This window comes from Ambystoma mexicanum, chromosome 1p (assembly GCF_040938575.1).
Source record: "Ambystoma mexicanum isolate Mex_15411 chromosome 1p, UKY_AmexF1_1, whole genome shotgun sequence".
NCBI lineage: Eukaryota > Metazoa > Chordata > Amphibia > Caudata > Ambystomatidae > Ambystoma > Ambystoma mexicanum.
This window is the reverse complement of record NC_090921.1, coordinates 466125520-466138532: the sequence shown is the minus strand read 5'-3', so window position 1 is coordinate 466138532 and position 13013 is coordinate 466125520. Positions and strand designations below refer to the sequence as shown.

The 13013-nt window shown below is 46.3% G+C and overlaps 1 protein-coding gene across 8 annotated transcripts in view; it reads right to left on the bottom strand.

Annotated features, from left to right (window-relative positions):
• Nucleotides 1-13013, bottom strand: part of CRTC1 (CREB regulated transcription coactivator 1) — a 1230699-nt gene that overhangs the window by 364133 nt on the left and 853553 nt on the right. The window lies entirely within an intron of this gene.

Here is a 13013-nt window from a genome sequence, read left to right as displayed (position 1 = left end):
TTCCTGATGGCCATTATCTGAGAGACATGATCACTGAGGGTACACAGGGTCCGCCAATGGAATCACCTCAGCCAGAGGGATGAGGCACAGGGAAAAACCAGGAACATTGATGTTCTGAGAGCGATGAAACTAACAATCTCGGGCAGGAAGGACGGGCTTACTCTCAAAGTTACCTCCTCCTTGGAAAACGCCAAGGATGGTGACTTAATATAGACCCTGGATCTCACTTATAGCCCCTCAGATGTGATGGCCACATTAAAGAACATGAATGTAGGGGTTCAAACTGAGCTTGCATGAGACAAGTCAAAGCTAAATTAAAATACCAAACAGGAGCAACAGCCTGGTATGTGGGACAATGGTTACACACCCCACAAAAACGACATGATCGTTGAGATGGTGAAGCAATGATCATGAGATCATTTTAAAGACCGAAATGTCGACCAGATCAGCAGGCCTGTCCGAAAAGCAGGAAATCGAGAACAGAGGAAATTTGACACATCAATGTGTTCAGACCTCTGGACACCAAATCGAAAACCTATGCCACCTGCATGCACAGGCCTAAGAGTAGAAAGGAATACATCCAGGACATTGTCCGACCAGCCCCACTCTTTACACCTTAGTTATTCACTAGCCAAGAATTAAGAGAAGGTGAAGGTTGGTAAGGTTTGGCTGGAGGACCCGGCTCAGAGTGGGAGAGCAAGTTCACCCTCACCAAAAAGGCACAAGGAATGCAGATGGATATGTCCAGAAGCACCACGTCTTCTGGGCCCAGTCTAGTGAGATCAGAATCAACATGATCCTGAACTTCCTTAGTCCCCAAAGAAATTATAAGTTACTCACCGTAGTGACTAACATACTCTTAGTCCATAGTCCCTTTCCTCCATACTGTATGGGCGTCCCTTCCTAGGGACAGGAGACGTAACCTTTTTCACCAGAAAAAACCTTCTCCTTTCAATTTAAAGGCCTGCAGCCCAGGCAGCATGAGCTGCCCTGACTCTGCCCTCCAGCGCCACCCCCCAGTCCCCATTGACGCGTCGACAATAGATTTAACATTGCCTAATGAAACCAGTATTATTAAAGGGGAGGTTGGTGGGACGTATGAAGGAAAGAGGACAATGGACTAAGTATGTTAGTCACTACGGTGAGTAACTTATAATTACTCTTACGTCCCGTCCCCTTTCCTCCATACTGTATGGGCGATTACAACTGATTGTAGGCCCATGGTGGAGAGGAGACCCTCCTTAAGCAAATAGGTTCCCGAGAACCGCCTGTCCGAAAGCGGCATCAGATCCAGAGCCGGCATCCAAACAGTAATGCTTGCAGAAGCCGAGGGAGATGCCCAAGTGGCCACCCTGCTTATAACTTGCCAAGGGACATGGCGTTGGAATGCGATGGCCGCTGACTTGACCATGACTGCGTGGGCATGCATGTTGGCTGGGAGCGGCTTGTCCTGACCCTTGTACACTTCTTTCATGGCAGAGACCATCCAGCGGGATATGGAAGCCTTAGAGGCCTGATAGCCTGGCCTCGAGCCGCCGAACGTGACAAACAGGGTGTCTGACATGCGGAAGCTCTTGGTCCTGTCCAAGTAGAATTTTAGGGCACGCTTGACATCCAGGCAGTGCAGCACTCTCTGTGCTTTGTCCTTGGGATCGGGAAAGAACGTAGGAAGGACTATTTCATACGTCAAGTGAAATGCAGATGGAACCTTGGGCAGTAATGCCCGGTGCGTCCACATGACTACTTTGTCCTTGTGAAAGGTGGTATATGGTTCAGAGGCGACCAGCGCCTGAATCTCGCCGACTCTGCGAGCCGAGGTAAGACCGACTAGTAAGGCCGTCTCGATGGTGACCAGCCTAATGTCAACGGACGCCATTGGCTCGAATGGTTTGTGCGCCAGGGCGCCCAAGACTATATTAAGGTCCCACACAGGATGCGGTCTCTTGACGGGCGGGTAAAGCCTAGCAAGACCTGTCAGATGTTTCTTAGCGATCGGGTTGTAGGAGGAAAAAATGCCTTCCTCCGAATTCCTGTAAGCCCCAATGGCTGCAAGGTATGTACGGCAGGTGTCTGCCTGTACTCCAGAAGGAGCGAGGTGCGCCGAAAAGGAGAGAAAGCCGTCGAAATTGCAGGCCAATGGGTCAATTCCCTTGGAGTCTGCCTAGTGGCAGAACCTGGTCCATTTGCTCTTCTACTGGGCCCTGGTGGCCTTGCTCCTGGCACCCTCCGTTTTATTTCCAGATTGGCCTGTGAGAGGCTAAGGTGCCGAAGCGTTACCTGCTCAGGTACCACGCTGTGAGGGGTAGTTTCCCTGGCGCAGGGTGGATGATTCTCCCCCCTGCTGTGCCAGAAGATGTGCTGGGCCCGTCAGGTGTATAGGTGGCACCTCGAGATGCTGAGGAGCTCTGAAAACCATGGCCTGGCTGGGCACCATGGAGCCATCAGAATGATGAGGAGTCGGTGAGATTCCTTGATCTTGCAAATTACTCTGTGTATCAGAGGAGTGGGCGGAAAGGTGTAGGCTGTCATGCCGGTCCACTGTAGGTAAAATGCATCGCCCAGCGAGCCGGGACCTGCCTCTGCCAAGATGCGAACTGGGGACACTTCTTGTTGTGCCAGGTGGCAATGAGATCCACCTGGGGATGACCCCACCTATTGAAGATCTCCTGCGTAACGAGGTTGTTTAGCTGCCACTCGTAATTGTCCGCTCCCAGTCTGCTGAGCCTGTCCGCCTCCAGGTTGGATTCCCCCAGGAGGTGGACTGCCGAGAGGTAAATGTCGTTTTCCAAGGCCCATTCCCACATGCTGATCGCCAATCTGCAAAGAGGAGGGGATCTGGTGCCTCCCTGCTTGTTGACGTAGTACATGCTGGTCGAGTGGTCTGTCTGGATGAGGACAATCTTGCCCCTGAGAAGTGGGAGGAATGCTCTGAGTGCTAGCCAGACGGCGTTCAGATCCAACCAATTGATGTGGTATTCCTGCTCCTGTCGAGTCCAGGTGCTGTGGACTGAGAGGTCGTACAGGGTGGCTCCCCAGCCCTCAAGAGATGAGTCTATGGTGATGGTGGCCTGTGGAGAGGGCGGCCAAAAGGGCTTGCCTGTCCATAGGTTGCAGTCCATGGACCACCAAGTAAGGTCCTGGTGGAGAGATGGAGGAACATTGATCGTCTCAGATTGCGAGCCCCACTCCCGATTCCGTGAGGCCGTGAAGTGCAGCTGAATCCTGCTCATCCTTAGTCTCGTGTGCGGCACGGCTAACAGAACCGCTGCTAGTAGACAAGCCAGTCGTCGAGGTATGGGTAGATGTGGAGGCCCTGCTCTCTGAGTAGGGCAGCTATAATGTTCGTGAGTCTGGGAGACGAGTTGAGGCCAAACGAAAGGACTTTGGTATTGGAAGTGGTAGCCCATGATCCTGAACCGTAGGAAAGACCGATGGGGCTGCCAAATCGGGACGTGTAGGTACGCGTCCTTCAGGTCCAGGGAGCACATCCAGTCTCCCTTGTCCAATGTCTCAGCTATGAAAGCTGGCGTAACCATCTTGAATTTTTGCAGGGGTAAGGAGTGTTTGAGGGTCAAAAAGTCCAGCACAACTCTCAGGCCCGCCTGGTGGTTCTTCTGAACAGGGAAAAATCCTGGTGTAGAAGCCAAATCCTTGCTGGGAGGCTGGGACTTCCTCCACTGCCTGGCTCTCTTCGAGCGACAGGATCTCTGCCAAAAGAGTTGCTGTCCCAACCTGTGGGAGTGGAGGGGAGGAGAGGCTGGGATGGGTAGGCGGTACTCCGTGGCTACTACAGAGAGGATCCAGGGGTCCGCGAAATTCTAATGCCAGAAATGTGCATGGATGACCAAGCCTGCCCCCCCAACTGAGACACGTGGACCCGAAGGGGCGTGTCATGCCTTCTTTGCCTCGGAGGCTGAGGAGGGGGACTGGAAAAAGCCCTTACTACCCCCACCCCCTTGTTGTTTGTACCGGCTCTGAGACGGCGAGTGTTCGGGCTGACTTTATCTGCGTTCCTGGAAGCCGCAGAACCCTCCATATGTACGACCCTTCTCTGAGCGCTGCTGAGATTGAATGTAAGATTTGGGCGTGGTCTTTGTAAGAATGGACAAGGACTTTGCAGTTTGTGAGCTGTTCTTTTTGTCCAGCTCTTCATCCGTAGAGTAGTGGAAGAGGCCTCCCCCCCAACCACCTTGAACGGCAGATCCAAGATGCGCTGCTGGACATCCGGGTTGAATTTCGTCGCCCAGAGCCAGGCTGTGTGCCTCATGTCTGTGGCAACGGAGATGGCACGGCCAGAGGTATCGATATCCGCCACTGTGGATTCCATGAGGTCATGCGCCACTAGTTTGGCCTCCGCTAGCCCCGCCTTAAAGCGTGATTGGCATTGGGAGGGGAGTTCCGGAAGGAAGTCTGCAATTTCCCGCCTTAACCGCTGGTTGGCAGCAGCCAGCATGGCATCTGCGTTGGCCTGACGCAGGTGTAAGGAGGCGTTGTAGTAGATCTTCTTGCCGTAAGCCTCCAAGATCTTCTCCTCCTTGCCTAGCTTGGAGTGAAGCGATGCCGCAGTGATCACAGAGGAGTGTGGCTGAGGATGGGTCGAGAGCAAGAGTGTACTTGGCGTCCAGGCGTTGATTGACCGGCTGGGCCGAGTGGGGTTTGAGCCAGCCCTTCTTGGCATGGGAGACTACATAGGTTTGCAGAGGAATCCCTGATTTGGCAGAGGGGCGTCGTGTGAGGACTTCCACGAGGACCCCCTCTGCCGGTTGCTCGACCTCGGGTTGGGGTAGGCACAGATACTCCACCAGCCCAGCAAGACGTTCGTGGAAGGACCTGGCTGAGGTTGGCGTGTCCAGTTCCTCTTCCTTGTCCGTATCCTGTGGGTCAGGGAGATCCTGTGGAGGAGGGGAGGAGTAGTTGGCGCCAGAGGCTGGGGTACAGGGCATCTGTATCCGCTAAGACATCAGCTGGATAGGGTTTGAATGGTTGTCTAAGAGAATATCTGCTTACATACTTGGAATCAAACGGTCCACCTGGGGGTTGGCCAAACAGCGACTAGCCTCTCTCGTTTCTCATCCTTCGGGCTGACACGCGCATAGGGGACACGAGGGCCAGTGCAGGGACACTCTTCAGAACCTTCTTTGCTTTTCAGAGGTGTAAACAAAAAGTGGTTCCACCTTTCACTTAGTTGGCAAATTATTGCAAAGATCCATGAAGGACTGCATTTTACCCATAATGAAAGCAAACCTTTCCTCTGACCACGGTGTCCCCAGAGAGGATGCCAGACGTGGTACATGAAGTTATTTTTCTTCTTCTTCCAATTCTGAACCTGAAGTGCAGTGTTACCCATCTTCTGCATAGCAGATGCCAGTATGTTTCCCTTCATAGACACAGAAATGGAAATAGATGTTACCTTCCCTTCTATAGGAGTGGAACAAGATTTGTGAGTCTTAGATGCCGAAACATCCTTCTTGGTAGATTTCTCCCCGTTCAACTTTTAATGTTGTTCTGTTTTGTGTTTCTGCTCACCACCATCACTGATCGTTCCAATGTGCTTTTGTGTTTATGTGCATCCCTGTCCTGGTATGTCCACAGTCTAAACTCGGGTGCCAAATTGGCACGTTCACATGTTATTGGTTTTGGGTTGAAAACTATCGGATGAATGTTTATTTTTCCTGGGTCATCCTATTTTTGTTTGGGCTAAATGTCTTTTGCAGCCTTATGGACGCCAAGGGTGGTCTCCACAGCACATCCCAACGTCTACCCTATGGAGAGGGGGGGCCGGCTGCAAGGAAACATTCAAAGTTTCCTCCATACCCAAACTCCCTCACTCACTCACTCTCCCTACTGCGTTGCCTTTTCAACGTGATGTTCAGTGTTAAAAACAATGTTGCTCTTGCCGCCACACTCTATGCCGATCTCTTGTGAAGTGGACCTCGATTAGGCCTCAACTGTTTCAATTGCTTCACGCTTGCTTACAGAGATTGTTTTAGCAACCAACCTTAATGTAGGAAAAAATCTGAGTATGTCGACGTGTGAAGGATCATGGGTACCCATACACATAGGATAGGGATAGTGTTATAAGTACGCAATGCTGTCTACAACCACTTTTCAATTTAAAAAAATGTAATACTCCAATCCAACCACTAGATCGGGGCTTATGCAAAGCATGTGAATTCAAGCAGATTCCCAAGCCACAGATTCTAAAATGCCAACATTTCCTAGCTGATGCGTATAATGAGCGCTCAGTTTAACTATGCATGCGTGCAACATACATATCAAACATATGCCATGAAAATATCAGCAAATTACTGGTACTTTGTGTGGTTGAGTGCAAGAAAGGATGCTATGATGAATGTAAAACTCTTGTGACAGAAGGATTTAGGAAAGCCTCATTCAATCAATCATTTAAAAGTATAAGATAGGTGTTTGCAGTCCCCTTAGCTGCTTCACAGTTAAGGGGAGCAACAATGCTAACATCATACTCAATATTCCCTTTTATTTACACTCGCTAGTCACCTTTTATGAAAATTCCACTATTTGCAGGATAAACTAAATTACTCATGTGTAAAAGCATCTCAACTTCAGGTATCGGGAGGCAGTGGCCAACATATTGAAAGCCCACAAGATATGAGGCACCACACAAGCTGAATCATACAAAACGTTCATACCTTGTCCACACAAGCAAAATTCCATAAAGAAGTATAAAAATACATTCAAATTACAATTAAAAAAATATCCTAAACCATACAAATTAATGTTAACCCAAACAATGCTTTAAGGGTTAGATTGCCATGACAGTTGATGTTCGTGAAAACCGACTTTGTACAAGGAACATTTTTAGATTCAGTGGAAATACTAAATAAACCAGACCAGTGGTTGTTTATGTGGGCAGCCACCAGTCTTTTTTGTTTACACTACCAGAACCTTGCGCAGAAATATGATCACTCTCAGTTACAGAAGGCTGGAGTTTAGCATCAGGATTTGCACTTATCTAATCAATCAGAACATAAAGACAAATTGAATAATTGCCATATGCAGTCATTGTTATTGACCGGTTTGGCAATGTGTTCCCAGTACTTGGTTAAATACTTCAGACTTCAGAGATGTGGGTAATATTACTTTATTTTTTCTTCCCGTTTAGTAGTGAAGCATCATTGCCATAAAGGTATTTTTACAATTCATCTTAACTGTTTCATACCTGCAACTTGCAGAGTAAAATATTTGATAAATAAAAGATTGTGTCGCTAAATCTAGGACTGACCAAATTAACGTAATGCCTCCTGAAAAAAGTGACAAGAATATCAAAGGCTATCATCCACTCAAGGTTAAGGAGGCAGAACAAAAAACGACTCCAGTTGAGCAGGGAGGTATGGCTACATTTTGGAGTTACAAGACTGAAAATGCATGATTCCTGAAAAGGGCAAATGATCGAGTATTTCCATCTAGGAGACAGTTTTTGCATCATTCTAAAGCTAAATGATCGTTGTTATCCCGTGAGGAGACAAACAAATGAAATTCAAAATTTTGAAGAAGTTGGGAATTAACATATTCTTCATGCTCTAATGAATGTGATGTATGTATGTATGGGATTTCTAGAGCCCAAACCTAGCTGGGAAGCAACGGGACAATGTACATAAGGGACGTACCCAAGGGGATACAAGTAGGGCACTGGCGTAGCGGAGGTGCTTCAATTTGTTTAAAGGTGCAGGTGGAATGGGAGGGGGTAAATAAATAGGGGGATTAGTAGGGCTGAGTGGAGCAATCAGCAATTTGGGAGATGTTCTTGAAAGAGTAGGGTTTTCAGGTCCTGCCTGAAATGGATCATGGATGAGACCAGGCTAATTGATGCTGATAACTTGTTCCAGAGTGTGGGTGCATAGCAGGAAAAGGCCCGTTTGTTGGTTTACCTCTTGCAGTTCTTTATTTTAACAGCCTGGTAATGTTGTGGCTTCTAATGGAGCACTGATTTCCAAAGATGGCGCCTTTTTCAGCAAAGAAAAGTAGTGTCTTGGTTGGGACTATTTAGTAGGAGGGTGCAGCAAGACTTGAGCAGGATACATGCTTGAAGGGACACATTTTATGAAAGATGACTCTACCAACATACTTTTATGGAACCCCAAAACCTTTTGCTTTTATGAACCTGTCCTGAAATTTTACAGGGAAGTAAAGCCTTCAACTTCACTCGCCTGACCTTTTACCCATTTCTTTATGGGGAAACTGATCGGCCCTTCAAACTATCAGTACTGGGAAACTATGTTTCCCCTTTTGTCTTTTACTTTTCGTAACTTTTTAACAATGCACACAGCATCTTGCACTTCAGTGCAATGGGGATACTTTTGTATCATCCTAGCTTTTTACACTTGGGATTTTTGGTTACTTTTATAAGGGCCTAAAAACAAGGCAACATTTATTTTTTTCCATTTTTATTTTATTTCTAGTGTGCACATTAGTTTAGTTTACCGCGTATGGCTACTAAAGGTGGCCAGTGCCCTAAAATGGCCGTGCCATAATAGTTTTGCTTGTTCTTTGGCCATATTGTAGTTTGGCCTTCTTCCGGCCTTGCCAGGTTAGGAAATCCCATATAAAAGATTATGCACTTGCTCAGGAAAGCTGTAGCTTTTGCAAGCTAGTGATGTCTCTGTGGCTCAGGAAGTGGGTGAGACTGTCTGGCCCCATTCCCCATCCGTGTTGCCAGTGTGTCTAGGTGTGGGGCAGGAGTGAGACCAATAGGTGTCCCTGATTGGACAACTACCGGCAGGTTGAATGGTGCAGATTCTTCCCATTGGTGGGCTTGGACTTACTTCCAGGCTGGATTTCAGATAAGGAAGAGAGGACTCCTGCAGCCATGTCTTCAGATCAGCGTTGGCACCAACAATCCCTCGTAGAAATACAGCAGACTGAAGATCATAAGACGACTCCTGACAAGGCTCAGCATCCCTTCCTGCATATGGCACAGTGAAGCCTTGTTGGACTACCTGATCTGTGAAGGCCCTTTGCAGTGCTTTCAACCCTGCACCGGTTGGAGCAAACAGCTGACGTGTTCTTGAGGATACCGCCGTCCTGAGCCTTCAACAGGGTCCCTGGACAACCCTGTGGACTGATCAGCTCTCCAGTGGTGTACCTTGCTAGAACCTTCACTGTTCGTCGTCGCTTTTCCAGCTTCTGGTGTCACCTTCCTGCCGAATTTCAGCTTCCAAACTTCAAGGGATCCTTCTCTGGAAGGACGCCTGCCATCATGCGTGTGTAATGGCCATCACTGGAACTTGCCTTCCCCAGTCCTGTGAAGTGTCCTAAAGGTGGATGCATTGGTGCTTTCTGGATTTCTCCATTGCCAAGAGTTGCACTCTGCTCCTGAACCCGACCAGAAGACTTCTTGCACCCGCCGCTCCTGGGGACCTCTTACCGGAACGAAAGGCAGGAAATCAAACCCCCAGCTGACTCATCCTGTCTGCTGGGTAAATCTGAGTCAGGGGGGGGTAAGTAAACGCAAAGCAGTTTGCTCCCCCTGTCCTCCATAGGATAACCTTGAAAACAAGTCTCTTTGAATCTTTCCATTCCACGGCTTTTTGGTCGTTGCACCCAAGCAGCTTTACCTGAAAGATAAGAACACCTCTTTACTTACCAGTAACTTCGGAGCATCTCTTCTTTTGAACTTTTCACCGACACAAGTACTTTACCTGCATCAGATGCATTCTGATGAGAAGCACTGCGACTTTTGTGCAGAAGGCCCCATACAGGGACAGGACCTCTGAAGCTATGGCATATTTCTTGTGACTTGGTTCCTTCCCTCTTACTGCATCACTTACCTTACTTTATTAATTTAAGTCATTGAATGCATATTAGTACCTATGATGACTGTATATATGTTTAATGAGTCTTGTTGTAATATCACCTGCTGTTTAGTTTTCTAGTGTGCGTTTTGGGCCTAGAATAAAAATTGTATTTCTATACAGTCCAGTCTAAATTAAATGTGGACTCTTTTTGGACCACTGACTCAACTCACGCTGCCCTGAGAATAGCCTGGATTGCTCTTCACTGGTACATTGAGTGGGTTTTGGCTAACCTCCGAGTCCTCCTGTTCACTAGAACTAGCGTGGCCTCCTAAAATCTATCCACCAGGCCAGGTTCTAGAAATCCATCTCAACAGTGAGTCAGTGTAGCTCTTCGAGGATGGGGCGATGTGCTCAATTTTTCCTAGTCCTGTGCTGAGACATACTGCAGTATTCTTGACGTCTTTCAGAAGGGTGAAGATGAAACCTGGAATGCCTCTGAATAGGGCATTGCCATCACCAAGTTGGGAGAGGGCCAGAGATTGGATAACTGTTCTGAAATGAGGGGCATGGATAAAAGGCTTGATTTTGCAGAAGAACATCCGCTAGTACCATTCTTCTTGCATCTTCTTGGGGCGAGGCAGATGTTTTGAATAAGTGGTTATAGCCAATGGTGAGGGTGAGAGATTTAGCATTGGGTAAAGGGACGAGGTGCCAATCTCTCGATCATGTCACCTGGACTTGAACATACTTGAAGTTTCCTTAAAAAGAAAAAGAAAATGTACTTGTTCTGCTGGGTTTAGTTTCAGGTATGCACTTTCCATCTAATCTTGGATGAGGGCCAGGCAGCAATTGTCAATTGATGCAAATATTCTTCATGTAACGTCATGCATAGTCTACATATTGCTGTATTTTGAGGGGCTTGCCTTGGAGTTCCCAGAGGGGTTTCAGGGAAGATGTCATTTTGTGGAACTTCACAGGCTAACGGGTGGAGCTTGGATATGTTTGGGACCATCTGGATGAGCTGTTCTCCGTTGGAAAGATGGGCGGGTGGACCACTGCAGGAATATTCCGTCAAAGTGTATGGTGAGGATATTGAGGTGGGCTGTGTGGTCCGCAGGGACAGTCCCAATAAGTAGCTTAGATGCCTCAAAAACAAGGCTTACATTAGATATGATTTCCACTTGAACTTAACTCAAGCTAATGAAAATCAGTAAACTACTTAAAAACACTGCACAAAGTATTCCCAAATGCGTAATTGCTATTTCTGGTCAAAATAGGCCTCTTTGGATTCTACTCACAGGCATTGTATTTATTCCAATAGACATTTCTCTTAAATGTTAACCTTTTCAGGGCTATATCACTGTACTGTTAGTCTAAAGTACAGTATTCTTAAAATCTATACATTAGAAAATGTCAGTATGTATACTAATGGTAGTTGGTTTTCCACTGAAGGATACCTTGTCGATTAAAAACTCATTATGTGTACACACACACACACACACACTATGTGGAATTCTGTGTAGAAAGATTTTACTCTGGTTACAATAATATAGATGTTTCTGTAAAGGCATACGTTGCTCATTCATAGATCAGCAGACCGATTTGAATCAGTCACAAAACATCTGGTTAACAAGAGAAAGAGGCTGCAGAATTCTGCAGTCAAGCTACTATTTAAGTGTGATACCCCAAACAAAAATCACATATTTTACGTTCCCTTAGTGGGCAATCTGTGGAAAGCATGATACAATCCTTGACATATAGCTCAGACAGGTGTATCGTAGGGCCAGGTTACATACAGCAGAAAATCTATTCCATCACATGCGATGTGATTAGGAACTTTTCCTTTACACCCTCCCACAACCTAAACTGCAAAGAACAGAAAAGGGTCCCTCTATGTAAATGACCAGTTCCTGTCATGGGGACAGCCACAAATGATAATTTACAATTTATAAAGGGCCTCAAGACTACTTTATCTGCATCAGGTTAGTAAGTCACAAGCGGCTGTGCTGTTAGAGCTCACTCCTGAGCAACAGGAAGCAATCTTTGGTTAGCATCAGTGCCCTTAAATAAACCTTGAAATGAAGTTGGGCCAAAGATGTATTATTTACTTCATTTATTACCATTGGTAAAGGAATGTTTCTATTGCTTTCCTTATTTTTTCCAGCCTGGGAAAGACAAGTTCTTTCCAAACCGAATACACCCACCTAATTTATGTAACAAGAAGTGAATGGGTAGCATGCCTTCGCGGCTAGACCACTACCTCTATGTCAATAACAAAGGAGTCCTTTATATCGAGGAAGCACGGCAGACTGAATGCTCGCAGATAGATTTCAAAACATGTGTGATAAATTGTGGTCAACTACTATAAAGAGGTTATCGTAAACTGAAAGCACTAGCCAGCAAATTGCAGAGAAATCAATTGCAGATTCCAACCTCAAAATGTCATTTTAGGCTGTGCTTGTAATGCATGCTAAAGCGGTCAATCAACTTTAAAATAAAACAATCTCTACTGAAACGATTTATCAGAGAAAAACGGCCTTCAAAATGCAGTTGGCATGCTACCCACACAGTATATATTTATATAAGGGAAAGAGGACTAATTTACAAGGCTATGCAATATGCAATCGTATTCCTCATCTCAGGGTCTTCCGTTTACACCGCTAGTAGAAGTAATATTCATCTGAAGTGTGGTTATGGGAAATGGGATGTATTGAGCCAACTTTCTATCAGGTATTCAGCAAACTTGTTTGTCTCAAGGCAGCAAGGTCCTTAAGGTTACATTGAAAAATGTTTCCAATATAAAAGGTTCTAATATATTATGGGCCTGATTAATGGAAGTGTATTATAATGGTGCAATCCCATAGGAAAACGTTCCATGAATCAGGCTCGTTACCTCCTTGTGGTACTGTGCTTGTAATAAACATACGCATCTTGTGCTTAACTATACCTATACAAATATAACATACTATTAACACTGCAATAAAAAATAACCTGGTATTGGCAATACCAGACCACTTTAAATAACTAACACTAGATTAAAAATATTGTAGATAAAATGTGGAAGTTGTGCACCTGCTTTTGAAACAAACCATGCAAAGACTGGTTTAACGTCCATGTAAACCAGCTTCTCACAATTAAGTACTCAAGCCCATCAATTACAGCAATATGAAACCACAGATAAGATGAGACGTTCAGTGATTCAAGACGCACATACATAAATGGTGGGAGACCATGGGTCAG